We start from the raw sequence: 15050 nt of genomic DNA, 5'->3' as shown, positions 1-15050 counted from the left end.
ATCAAGTAATTCATGTGAATGGTGTAATTGCTACAACTCTGTGAGAAGGTAGAAAACTGTGAAGATAGATCAGTTTAAGTAACTTGAAGGAATTTATAGAGGCTAAACCAGAATTTAGTCTCAGACCATGAAGTCCAGCAGAATCCTTTCTGTGTGTCGGTCTCTCCACACATCATGTGGGGCTACATATTATCTAGTCTGTTTCATGCTAAGTGAAGAAAACATCGCTAATGCATGTAGCTGATAACTGTACATTTCATAGGAGGAGTTTCTAGGTGTTACAGCTAACAAAAATTTAAGAAAGCACTTAATGACTGGTGGGGAACTCAATATAGTTTTTATCAAGGTGAGTAAAAAACAAAGACAAAAAGCACATTTAAACTGTAATTGAGGGGCCAACAGGTGGCATGGTGTTTAAGGGTGTTGCACTCCCATATGGCCGAATGCAGTTCGAGTCTCATACCTGATGGCTTGTGTTCTCAATCCACACACCACCCCCCCTACTCTGTCCCTGTCTGGTCAAAATTAAAAATAAACAAATAAATAAAGTTAAATAAAATAATTCTTTAAAAATCCTGTAATTGAACTTTAAGTAAAATAACATTTAAATGGAAACAAGAAATATAAAATACCAACATTATAACTGTGGTCACTTTAGAGTGTACAATAATGGGTACTTTTTCTAATTTTCTATACTGTGATATTATTTTAATAATAATGTTCAATAAATGTGGGAATTTTTTTAAAGTCTGGGAATGAGACAACACTGGGGAAGAAAACCCAACTTTAGGAACATATTAGAAACATAAGTATGACAATTATCATGTGCAGAGTTCTGTTAGAACCTGTAATGGAGTCTTCAATTTTTGAAATGAGGTCAATTTCAAGTGTTAGTTGAATTACCAAAGTATGTGTTTTAGTCCACAGAGTGTTAAAAATATTATCTAGCCCCTTTTAGTTTTACCAGTAAAAAAATGAAGAGTGCAGATATGTGTGCATAAAGGAGTAGAACTTCATACATATTGATGATTCACTGACTAACCACATGGCACATTTACCTTTTCTTCCTAAATCTTGTATCTGCCACCTATTTTCTTATAACCTTGGTTAGATCTTGGGCAAGTTGTCTCTGTGTGAGATTCGATTTGGTCACTTTACATTTCATCTTTCTTCACATACTCTCCTAATTTGGGGACCATGAAATACTCTTTGGTAACATCAGCAATGTAGTTTGATTTCACAGCACGAAACACCTGACATTTTGTTAGTTATGATTTATTGGGGTAATATCATTTCCTAGTGACAGATTTGCTACAAAAACAAAACCCTGGTGAATGTGTTGAGTTTTAAGTAGATTTTAAGGATATTACTAGTCAAATCATGAGGATCACACCCAAAAGTAAGTAAGTTTGACAACAAAGATGAGATGAGATTATGTGTAATTTATACTTTAGAATTTCACCAGATCTTGGGCTAGCAGATGGCTTGGTGGTTGAGGTGGTGGACTCTCATATGCAGACTGCAGTTTTAGTCCTGGACCTGGTAGCTTTCTCTCTCTCTCTCTCTCACTTTCTCTCTCTCAAAGCACACAGCTCTATAACAAATTTAAAAATAATAATAACAAGTAAAATTAAATAATTCTTTAAAAAATTCCATGAGATCTTAATCTCAAAGTGAATGTTGTTCTTCAATAATATTGGTAATAACTCACATTTAAGATAGAGATTATTATTCTCATTTATTGATGAGGAAATGTATGTTTATGAAAGTCAACTAATCCAGGTATGTCTGGCCCTAATGTTAATGTGCTTTCCTTGGTCAATGCTGCCTCTAAGTCAGCTGGAAAAACCGGCAAAATTACATTGCCATCACTCAAAATATTGCTTTGAGTTGCTTTGGTAGAACCTTAGGAGGAAAACCCAAAACTTTGGGTATTTTCAAAAATCTAACTATCCATAGAGAATAAAAAAAGAAATCTTGTCACTGTGACCACTTGTGTGAACCTGGAGGGCATTAGGTTACATAAAATAAGCCAGGCACAGAAAGGCAGATATTGCACAATAGCACTTACATGTGGAATATGAAGAAGTCAAATGCAGAGAAAAGAACAGTGGTTCCCAGAGAGATGTTGGAGAGATGTTAGCCAGAGTATACTACTATAGTTTGTACATGTTCCCCCAAATTCACATGTTAAGTCATTGTAATAGGATTCTGAGCGTGAAAATCTGATGCAGTTATGATGTTGAAAGCGGGATTTGGGGGAAACAATTTGCAATTGGGCAGTTAAAGCATCTCCTCGCCTCCAGTGACTGAGTCTTGTGTTTATCAGGAAAGGAAATGATGCAAATTGATGCCATTTGGATATGAACCACTTTGTCTTCATTTTATGATACCTTTGGGCCCTCCCCATGGCCAAACTATTGAGTCAATAAACCTTGACTTTTTATAAATCACTCAGTCTCAGGTATTTCAGGTATCAATGCAATAATGGACTAAGATATCACATTTCAATTAAATAAGAGGAATAATCTCAAGAGATCTACTTGTAGAACAAGATAACCAAATGGCTTACTCGAAAATTGCTAATAGAGAGATTTTAACTGTTCTTGAATAAAATATTTGAGGTAATGCATATATGAATGATCTTTATTTAGTTTTTGCACAAGGTATATATATTTCCAAAAAAATCATGTTGTATATTATAAATATATATAATTTTTGCCAGTTAAAACTTAGTTTATTGAAAAATAATTCCACATCACTGAATAAAAGTCTGCTTTGAAGTAATTCAAAAAATAATCTCAAAATATTGTGAACAATGTCAGCATTGTTAAGATCGTGGTACATTCTCCATATACGAAAATTTTGATGGTAACATATCCATTTAAAAATTTGTGTCTGAATGGTGGACATAAATGTTTTTAAACTTTTCAGAAACTTGAGATGATAGTGAATGAACAACTTGTAGTGCAGCAATATTAAAATTCTCTTTAACTAAATACATATTGAGAATAGTTTAGCTCTTCTTCGAAATTTTTCATGGATTAAATTTTTTCCCATGTGGTGCATGTGCTTGCCAGTGAGACAGAGAGAGACAGAGAGACAGAAGGTAAGAAATCATCTCCCCGGGGGGATGGTCATGCCACAATACTTTCTTTTCCATTGTCCTCTCAGAATCTTGAGACACACACACACACACACACACACACACACACAAACACACACACATGCCTGGTGTGAGGGTTAAGTCAACTGGTTCAGGCTCGAACTGTGGTCGCTAAGTGGATGTCCAATGATGTAACGACTACACCATCTGTTGGTCTCCTTCATAGAATAAATTAAATGATTTATTCACATTTAAACTAAACATGCATTCAATAACTGTCTCATTGAGATACACTGGAAACTGGTGTGAAAAAAACTATAGTATCTCACTTCTTACTGTGCTTCTAAAACTATGGGATAATTTAAAGTATGGCAGGAGATGAATGAAAGACAGAGAAAATGATGTACCTTCCTGGTGCATCATTTTTACTTATATTCTTCCTTTTTTTTTTTTTTGTAACAAAGGTCAGTAAATACAAGAAATGAGAATCGTCCAAGCATGAAACATAATTGCCAAAATTAATGGGTATAATTGTTTAGGTGTCAATACTTATTTAGTTGTTGAATTCTTTTAAAACTGCAACTTCTCTATATTTCAGTCTAGTAGCAATTTTCCGTTATTGGAGAGACCTTGCTCATCATGGACGAAGTATTCCAAGTAAAGTGAAGAAGAAAGGTAGAATTTTGAATGGGTTTCATTAAAGGTGTTCACAAAGCATTATGTTATTTTTCCAACTGAAATACATACAAAGACCTTTGAAAGCAATAGATAAATAATGCTTGCAGTATAATGGTCTTCTTTCTTATTTATTTATTTATTTATTTATTTAATTTATAAATGTTCCAGATTTCAAAAGAAGCTAGGGACAGCCCATAGAAATCATCCCATAGCACAAAGTCATTGCATTTCCTGTGTATTATGACTTTTTACAATCTCTCTTGAAAAGATGTAGTATCACGCCAGCTGGTGGCATGGTGGTTAAGGAGACTGAATCTCAATGGCCAATAGCATGGTTCAAGTCCCAGACCTGGCAGCTTGAAAAACACACTGGGTACATGGGTATGCCCAAAATCTTAAGAGCAGGGTGGAGGGGAAGGGACTGCGGCATAGCCATCTTCTCTGGAGGATGAATTCTCATTTTCCCTCTCTCCCTCCTTCTCTGTCTTTCTCTGGTGAGAACACTCACGCTATTGCAGAAAACTAAAAACGAAAAGATACAGTGTCATGCGATAGTGGTAATAATATGGATCTCTGGTCAGAGACGTCTCTAGTCACAGTCATCTCTACCACATAGTGATTGTGTGACTACTGTGTACATTGTTTAAACACTCTGAGCTCAGTTTGTCACTTGATAAAATGGTTTATTAAAAATGTCATCTCAAGGCTATGATAAGTATGGTTGGTTTGGGGTGTCAATTGACTGGAATAAGGAATACCTGGAAATCTGAAAAGTATTATTTTTGAGTATTTCTGTAGGAGTATTTTCAGAGATGAATGTGTGAGAGTAAAGCAGGTGTGGAAAATCCTCCCTCAATATGGGTGAGCATGATCTAATCAAAAAGGGCCCAGAGGGAACAAGTATGGAAGATGAATGGGTCTCTTTTGAGAGAGCAGAAAAGACTTCTATTGCTCTGGACACCAAAACCCAAGGCTCAACTGCTTATGGACTCCAGGATTCACGTCAGCATCCCTCTGGGACAGGCTACTGGCCTCAGACCCGTGTGTTATCCCATTAGCTTCCCGGCCTCTGCGGCCTTGGACTTGGCCTAAGCCATGCTACCAGCATCCCAGGATTTCCAGTTGGCAGTTGGCCTGTCGTGGGACTTCTCATCTGTCATAATTGCATGAGCCATTTCTCTCAATAAATCCCCTTTTTAATATCTGCACATATCTTATTGGTTCTGTTTCCCTAGCGAGCCCTGCCTATATAATGAGAAATAATTGATAGGCCAATTACATAGTTCCTGGTACCAGAAAGCTTTCAGTTGATATCATTAGTTTACAGTGCCTTGCTGGTTACCATGTAAGGAGAGACATCAGACTTCTTCATTTGTTCACACGCTTTCCAAGTCATTGCTTCCAATTTGTTTAGTTGAAAGGAAGAGAAAGTGGAAAATATTAATTTTCAAGGTGAGATTAATGGTATGAGGAGTACTTGAGAGAGTAATGGTGGATTATTGATTTTTGGCCTTCTCTTAAATTATAGCCTTATTTTTTACTCACCTAAGTCAAAGCCCTACATTAACTGGGAACATTTGGTTTTGGTGCCTCTGGCCACCTCCTATTGTTTAGACCTCTTTACAGTCCCCTGATCTGCCAATCAAGTATCAAATGTGTATTTCTGTCTGCATTGGCCCACTTTTTCTTGAAGTCAGAAAAGGCACAAATTATTTGAATTTAACAAACTTCCATTTCAGATAAACAATGTTGTGTTTTCAATGATGAAATGAACTGCTTTGTTTTCAATTGAGACATAAGTCAAAAGCAAAGATTGTTCCAGGTTTCATATGTCCTAGGCCAATAACCACTGCACCTATACCCATCTTTTCTGCTTTCAATTTCTGACATGACACTGATCATAGCCCTCTCCCCCAGCACCAACTCGGGGAGACAAGTGTATAAAAATCTTGCAGCATAAGTTCCTGTGATCAGCTGCTTCAGAGAAGATGTGAACCTTTCTCTTGCTGCAAGCCTATTTATTGTATGGAAGAAGCGATTATGAAAGAATCCTATACCAGAGCCACTCGATGTGAGGAGCTCCTAACTAAGGACCTGAGTCATCCCAATTTTTCACTATTATCCAGTTTTCACTTTGTTCCAATTCAATTAATTCAAAGTATGTGCTGTCTGTCCACTCTGTGCTAAGAGCAAAGCAGAATATTTCAAAATGAAATACTTAAGGAGATGGGACTTGGGCTAAAGGGCAAAATGATGCTTGTCAATTTAATATAATCAAGAGTTCAATGCTATAGAAATATAGAATCATGGGGAGTCAAAAGTAAGCCTTAACTGTATACCTTAAACCCCATGCTGTCAGCATGGATCAAGTTTCCTGTTAACGTTCATACTGGGTAATCATAATTGTCTGTTTCTAAACCTCCCATAACAGAGAACTCCCTACAGTGGTCCATTCCATTTTCAGAGAGTTACATTCTTTCTTTAAAGTTATTATTTATACTGAAAAAAAAAAAAACCCTCTTCCTCCAACATCTTTCATATAGTTTCTGAAATTTGGAACCATGTAGGAAATGTCTAGTTAATGATTTTGAGAAAGTAGTTTGAACGTTTAAGGAGAGTGTGTGTAGCTCCTTTCTCTCTTCCTTACTGACATGGTTTTGAGTGCTCTCGTACTCTGAGTGTTCACCAATGGACATATTCCCGTTTGCACATATAGGTCTTCTTTTTTTTCCGTGATAGAGTACATGCACACACATGGAGAGAGAGAAGCACCCTCCACAGGGCCTGGTCATGCTGTGATCCCCTTCCTCCAGTCCTCCAACTTGCCAGGTGGTATATCTCAGGCTCACCAGGCCAGAGACTCAAATGATTGTTGGTAGGTGACTTTCAGCTCCACAATCCAATATACTACTCGCTGCTCCATAGAGGCTGGGCCTGTATATGTACCTCTAAAGGCTGCCATCTAAATTTGAATACAAAACTTCAAATGCACCAACTGGTACAGAGTTTCTATTAATTTCCAGCATATAGAGACCTGTATTTATATTTATCAAATGCACATCAAGATTATAACCACTTTTGTTTTTTCACAATCACGTCATACTTTGACCCTTGTCTTTCTTTAAAATATTGGTAGTAACCCAGTCATTGTTGATGTACAGGTAGCACAACTGCTTGGGAGGCTGGAAGTCATGTAGGAGGCTGGGTTTGGTTCCCAGGCCAACCTGAACATGCCATGTGTGGTTTTATGCACCTGTAACCCTAGTAATTAGGAGACTAGTGCAGAAAGATCACCATATAGTAAGGCACTGACAAAAATGTGTATTTCTGTTTCTCTCCTTTTCTCATTCTTTCTCTCTCCATTTTTTCTATCTCCGTATCTCATAAACGGAAACAAATAAGTAGATTAATTAATCAAATGTTGCTATTAAATTTCACAGACAACCACTATATCAAAATGGTATGAGATACGTAACATACCCCATATATTTAAAAGGTCTGGATCCAAGTACATGTTTAAATGTTTCTTACTATATTTCATGGACCTGGTACTCTAGAATACTCATACACTAAAGTATTCTTATTCTAGCTTCTTATGTCATTACTGTTGATCCCTACCTCTGAGGCCAATCCTTAAAAATCTCATGAATAATTCATCAAAGTGCATATTTAATAAATCATTTATTAGCAGCATTGAGACCAGACTTTTAATTACTTACTAGTATCACCTATCTAAACTGGCTCTTGATATTTCTTCCATGGATCAACCCACTATGAATTTACTTCTCTCGACTATTGTCCTCCTTATATTTCTCTACCTTATCTCAGAAGATTGCATGCGATATTTAGAAAATTCCTACTTGAGATCCAGATGAATTCACTTTTTGGAATATTTCTGTTGCATCCCTGTGGCAGGGTGAAGGGGTAGGGGATGAGAGTTTACGCTAAGTACTAGAGTGCTAAAGAAAGGGCATGAATACTGCCAGTGAAGGACTTCTGAATGAGTTTATGAAGAACTTGGGACTTAAACTATACTTTAAAAGATCTGAAGAACTTAGAACTGTGCAGATTATTTAATGGGAGGTAAATGTATTATAGTTGTAGTCTACCCTTAGTGCCATGTGTACAAAATGAGTGTGAATTTACGGAGATTTGTCTTTCCAAGATTTAATATATATGCCATTCTCAAACCTCTGAACGAAAAAGTAAAACTAATATCTAATCTGACCTAATCTGCCATGCCCAGCTTGATTATCAATTATTTTCTTCAAGAGAAAATTTTATTTTTGAAATTATAACCTTTCTTTAATGTTAAAATTATTTATTTGAAAAAATGTTTACTTATTCACTTCATGAGAGAGAGAGTGACAGGCACCCCCAACATGGTCTTCATGTCACACGCCTCTCTCTAGGCACAGTCGGCCAGGTCAGAGGCATGCACACATGGCCAGAGTGCTCAGGAGGTTCCAGATCCCTTCCTGTGTGGGTTCGGTGGAGTTACTACTGTGCCACCACCCTAACCCCTAAAGTTCCTTTTAAGTGTGATGATCAAGAAATAATAAGACACCAAATGAAGAAATTACATGGTTTTATAATTTTCTGTTTTTATTTTGTAGGGCGCATACACTTGTCAGAGACAGACAGACAGAAAGCGAGAAATCACCTCCCAAAGAGGGATGGCCATGCTGTAATCCCTCCTCCTCCATTCACCTCTTGGGGTTTTGGGCACACATGCACACGTGCCTGGTGTGAGATTTAAGCTTGTAGGTTGACAGCTATCTGGTCACTTGACATATCCAGTGTTGCTATTTTGGTCTTGAAAAGTTTTCCCTTTCTTCATCAACTTTAATTTCACGTCCAGTTTTAAATAATTCAAGCATTTTGGGGATATCATGGCTGATGGAATTTCAAATAAGCTTTGGAAATCTGTTTTTCAATTTCTTCTTGAATGGGTTAAGCTCAGGCCTTGTTTCTAGAACAGCTACATAAAAATCTGCATAAATTTCATCATCTAAAATAATTTGATTCAGATTAGTCCCTCCTGTAAATGCAGCTCCATTTTCTTCTGCTATTCCAATTTCTGAGGTTCCCTGTAAGTAGTGCAACTTTATTCCTTTCTGAAATGAATGGGTGTGGAAAACTGAGAACACCTGCAAATAGTTCCACTTTTCTTCTTTCCCAGTGCTATAAAATCCAATGTCAAATCATGATAAACACCTTGCTTTGGATTAGCCCTCTCCACTTCAAATACCTGCCTTGGGTATAAGCATTTTAAATAGACATCGCCCTCTGGTTCACCTCCCATGTTGGGATATCACTTTATTTTTTCTATCTCATCTCTTTTTTCATCTGATGGTCTTACTTTGCAGCAGCAGCAAAATGTCTATTGGTCATCTGAATTCTTACAAAACAAGGATAAAGAGAAGTCTGATAAACTACCTTGAAAAAACTATGCTTTTGATGATATATCAAGACTAAATCAGGATGTCTTATGGCCACTGCCATGTAGAACATTCCAGCTTGTCTAATTATCAATTTTTAAAGAGATTTTTGCTATAAGAGATGTCCACTCACCAGAGAGTCAGGGAGAGACAGAGAGACAGAAAGTGACAAATCACCTCCTGGGGGATGGCCACACCACAATCCCTTCTCCTCCATTCTTTTCTTGTGATCTTGGGCATGCATACACATGCACCCAGCATGATTTTGAAGTTACCAGGTCTGGGATGCGAACTATGGTTGGCCATGTGGTAGTCCTCTCTGCCATTGGTTGATTCTTAATTATCAATTTTTAAAGTAGGACTTTCGCAATTAAAACAACTATAATTGTCTTTCTTTTCTCTAAATTGCCAATGTAACTATTGTGTGAAGCTCTTATTTTGGCATCTTATCTAGAATCATCTTTTTTCTTTTTCTTTTTTAAGAGGAATTTTTGCTATAGGACATGTACGCTCGTCAGAGAGACAGAGAGAAATCACTCCCCCTAGGGGGGATGGCCACACTATAATCCCTTCTCCATTCTCCTCTCAGGATCTTGGGCACTCATGCAAATGCACTTGGCATGAGTTTTAAGTTGCCAGATCCAAGACTCAAAATGCAGTTGACTACGTGGGAGTCCAATGGCATAACCATTGCACTATCTTCTGGTCCCCATCATCTTCATTATAATGTCATTATTCTTTTTCCATATTCTCTATCTTCTCAAGATAGATTATAAACTTCTAGAGAAAAGTGACTGTATCATATTTTCAATGTTTCTTATACACAGTAGTACAATAGACTCAACACTGAATGAATCAATTAGAATATCTAACACACTGTTTTCTAACTGTACAAATGGTTTGATATGTCTATTTAAATATAAGTGTGTTTATGTGTGTGTGCATGCATGTGTGTATGTGATGACCTTACTTTTTTTCCCAGTGTGGTTAAATTAATTCCAATATTACTGTATTAGTCTGCACTTCTGATATAGGTTAGGATTCTGTGTTTGTTATATATTTAGTCTGTCCCCATAATGGGGTAAAAAGTTTCTGAGAACTAAAGTTAATCTATAACCTATACGCAATTTCTCAAAATGTGCATAAAGTTTTCTACTTTCATTTTTTTTCCTTTTAAGTTTATTTGTCAGAGTTTTAGGGCATTCTTCAGAGAGAAAAAGTGAGAAAGTACCCACCCCATGGGGAACATCTCTCCCAACTTTCAGGATTCTGCATGCTATTGGTGGTTTTCAAGCTGCTAGGTTTAGGACTTGAACCTTGCTGTTAGCCATGTGGGATCCAGCCATCTTAACCACCATACCACAGGTTGGCTAAAGGTTTTTGCTTATAAAGTGTACTGAAAGTGTCTGACTAACCGTGTGATCATGAGGCTCAAATAGAAAATAAATTTCCATTCCCTTCATCTATAAAAACACCAGCTTGGAATCTAACCATATGCTGCTTTTTAAGATGAGATTTGCTGATTTATTAGTTTATTTATTTTTCCTCAATCTATGCAATGGTCATTTTTATTGGGAGAGGGAAGTTTTTGCTATAGGGTGTGTGCCCTCACCAGAAAGATAGAGAGACAAAGGGACAGAAAGCGAGAAATCACCTCCCAGGGGGAATAACTATGTGACAATCCCTTCTCCTCCATTCTCCTCTCAGGATCTCGGGCACGCACACACACACACCTGGGGTGAGTTTAAGCCACCAGGTCCAGAACTCGAACCATGGTCAACTACATGGGAGTCCAGCGACATAGCCATTGAGCCAACTGCTGGTCCCACAATGGTTATTTTTAAAAGGACCTGCTGCAGGTTGGTATCCATCTTCTTATTTTTATTTAAATGATACCTACACCCACTGAAAATTGGTCCCTATAATTAGCTATGAAAGTAATGCTTTCTTGCAGCTGGAGTGAGACTTTTTTTCCAAAAGAGCAAAACTTTCTACAGAGGAAGTTGCAAGACTTGTTTCTATGTCTAACTTTGCCATTAATTAGTATGTGATCTTGGATAAGTCAATTTGTCTTAAATTTTAGTTTAATTTTCTTTAAAGTATGGAAATTGAATCAGATTGCCTTTAAGGTCCTGTGCAAGACTAAAACCCTAGAAAACTGATTCATAGGTGAAATTGCTCCTTGAAGCAACTGAGACAGACTTTAATAATAAAACAGTCATTATGCATTTAAAAATCGTATCATTTTCCCTTTTCCAATGGTGTAAGACCTTTCTCCCATCTTTGTTTTTATCATATCCTTTTTTAAAAAAAAGTTCATTTTATTTATTGAGAGAAAGGAAAGTGATAGAGGCAGAGACAAATACTCTCAACAGAGTCCAAACATGCTATAATCCTCCCTCCAGCCTGCCAACCAGCCAGGACCCTGGGTAAGTGTGGGCATGGAGGTCAAGTCAACCCAGAATCCAAACCTGGGAACCCATATGGCTCCAGCAATTCGCAGCAGTATCCTATCACCTGTACCACCATGACTGGGCTATACATGCCTTTTTGAAAATGGTGAAGACTGGGAACATTCAGAAAAGAAAAGAAAAAAGAAAAGAAAAGAAGAGAAAAAAGTTATGGTTATCCCCCTTAGCAATAATTGTTGCTGTAAAAATTCACTTAGAACATGACTATCTAGAATTATCAGTGATAAAGAGCCAGACCTATAGCTAGGGAGCAAGATCCACATGGCCATCCACAGTTTGAGTCCTGGCCCTGATGGCTTTGGAAGACATCAGGCACATATGCATGCATGTCCCAAATCCTACCCAACAGGATAGAGAAATAGAAGAGAAGAGATGTGGGATGGTCATGCCCGATTTGGGGGGTTGCTTTTGTTTACTCTCTCTCTGTGGCAAGTGTGTGCGCTCTCTGGCAATTAAAAAAAAGAGAGAGAGAAAGAAGAAAGAGAAAGAGAGAGAGAAAGAAAGCATTACCAGCTATAGAAGAGGGTAAATCCTACTACATGTATTCATACAAAAGGATGAAAATTTAATCTTTGATTATGTTACTAAAAATTTGGAATAAGTATTTGCAAGGACTTTTGAGACTTTTGTAGAGTTGATTCTAAATACTACTGAAAATTATTTTTTACTTTTAAAAAGCATGCTTGTGATGAGGGCACGTGATCCAGTTTGACTCCTAAGGTAAGTTCTGCACCTGCCAAAGGTAAAATGCTTCCAATCATCACACAGAATGCTATGTTGCATCTCCGCAGAAGGCACTCCTATCTGACACACTAGAAAATCTCTCTTGAAAAGGATATTATATGAAATTACAATAGAATTTGAGACTTTTTTTTTCATTTGCTTTGGTTTGGTTTCTTTTTTTAACTGCTCATCTCATCTTCACATTTGTCATAAATGTCTCCATTTCCTGACTTTGGTCAGCTGCATAAGGAGTGAGAAGTAAAAATCATCAGAATCATTTCAACTGCTGGGAAAACCGGAGCAAGGCTGGCCGTTAAAAGCTGTTAATTGCAGTTTACAAAAGAGAAATCCCTTATCTTTGAAAGTTCACTTGCTTGAGTGACTCATTCTTCCTGGGAGGGATTAATGCTTAATTAGAAAAAGATGCTAAACAATCTGATGTGCTTCCTGAATGAAAACCTCACCTTAGTTTTAAAGATTCTTAACAAGGTAACATGCTAATTATTTAATGAATGATTTGTGCTGGGAACTAGAGATATGTGTTAAAATAGCAGTGCTTATCGCATTTGGCACAGCTCCCAGAAATCAGTCCACTGACTGTTCTAGGATTTGGTGCCAAGCCTGTTTTTTGTTGTACTTTGTGCTTGGTTTTGTTTTCCCACCTTTGAGTGTAAACATGTTTGTCAAGGTACACTGTTGGGAGGGGAAGTAGAGAGGGTCAGGAAGGGAACCCTGGTAGTCAAAGAGGTCAGGGTGGGGGAGGAACTAAAGAGATGAGAGGAAGAAAAGGCAGCCAGAACTCCATCTTACTTTTTGCAGTGTGATTGCATTCTGCTGGCAAACACCTGGAAATATCTGTGCTCCAGCCTTGCTATGAGATGTAAGGATGTTAGCAAGAGGTGCATGCACACTTCAGAGAAAGGTACAAGGCATTGTAAGCTCAACTTCGCACTTGCTTGGCTGTCAGGGGGCTTTCTCCTTCACAATACCCCAATGTTTTGGTAGACTGACTCCAGTTCACTTAGCAAGAGGGAGGCATGGGTGGAATGCCAGGTATGTCTAAGGAGCAAAGCAGTGCAGGCAGGCTGACGCCAGGAGAGAATAGGCAGGTACCTATTGAGTTACAGGATTTCTACAAATCTAATCCGCATGTAATGTGAGACTTAGTACAGAGTCAACCTCTGCTAGGGCTGTGAAGTCTGAGGATATGAGCAGTCTCTGAAGCAATGATCCCAGTTAACTCATTGAAACCCGGCTCAGTTGACTAAAACTTTTAGCCTCTTATCTTCTTAATGTTATTTGGGAGTAGTAGTGATTAGAAGTCACTTGCTAATTGTATACAAACTATTCAGAATAAGATATTATTGAGCAGAGATATTTAGTATGCCTACAATGGCGTGGACATGCAATACAACTACAGCAAGCAATGTTATTTTAAGGTACTCTCTTTTAAATATGTCTGACATTGGATAGTCTTTACATTAGTAATGATGAAGATCTATAATTTATGGTACATTTCTGCATGTGATAAGTTTGTTATGAAAATTTTAAATAGTGAAGTTATTTATTAGCATTTAAAAAGCATGCCCTTAAGGGAGACATTTTTCTCAGGCATCCTCATTAATTATCATAATAAGTTGATAAATGTATGAAGGAAGGAATCAGAATTGACAGGATAAATAGTAAAGGAGCATAGGCACTAGAGTCTCAAATATTTACTCTGTAAATCAGACATTTTTCTTAATGATCAACTAACACATCTCTTTGGAAAGTGAATAAAGGAGATGAAAGTGTTGTTTCTATACTTAATATATGGTCACAAGAATTCCCTAAATCAAGTTCGATAGATTAATGCTGATCAGTCTTCAAGCCATTCCGTAACATTACAAAGAAAACTGGGCCAGCAGGTGGCATGGTGGTTAAGGCACTGAATTCCACATTACCAACTACATGGTTTGACCCCACATCTTGAAAAACAGGCCAGTGTGGGTGTATGCATGCCCAAAATCCAGAGAGGAAAATGGAGGAGAAGGGCTTGTGGTGTGGCGATCCCCATCGGGGGTGATTTCTCACTTTCCTTCTCACTGTCTCTGCCTCTTTCTCTCTCTTTGGTGAGCACACACACCCTATGACAAAAATCTATTGAAAAAAATAAATGATAATAAATAAAATTAAGGATTCTAAAGTCTATATAATGATAGAAGAACTAATATTTTTGTGTGTTCAATGGTCCATTTTTCTAACAGATATTTTAGCTCTTTATAATCACGGGTTCAGTATTCTTTATCTGAAATGTGGAGACCAAAAGTGTTTCATGCTTTTTTTTTAAAGAATTATTTAATTTAAATTTATTTATTTATTTATTTATTTATTTATTTATTTATTTTAATTTGACCAGAGAGATTAAGTGCAAGAGAGAGAGAGAGAAATTGAGAAAGCAAGCTGCCAGGTCCAGGATTTGAATCATGGTCGACCATGTGTGAGTCCAGCGCCTTTAACGACCATACCACCTGCTGGCCTCTCATGTTGTTTTTGTTCTGCTTTGTTTTGTGTTATTTTGTTTCATTTTCACATTTTGGAATATTCACATGTACATAATGAGATCTCTTGGGGGAGGGGACCCAAATTTAA

At 37.3% G+C, this 15050-nt stretch overlaps 1 pseudogene; it reads right to left on the bottom strand.

Moving 5' to 3' along the window:
• LOC102491437 (39S ribosomal protein L1, mitochondrial-like) overlaps positions 1–9289 on the bottom strand; it is a 56739-nt pseudogene extending 47450 nt beyond the window's left edge.
• Between the last annotated feature and the right edge of the window lie 5761 nt (positions 9290–15050).

This window comes from Tupaia chinensis, unplaced genomic scaffold, assembly GCF_000334495.1.
Source record: "Tupaia chinensis unplaced genomic scaffold, TupChi_1.0 Scaffold000251_1, whole genome shotgun sequence".
Taxonomy (NCBI): Eukaryota; Metazoa; Chordata; class Mammalia; order Scandentia; family Tupaiidae; genus Tupaia; species Tupaia belangeri.
This window is presented reverse-complemented; position numbering and strand designations above follow the sequence as displayed.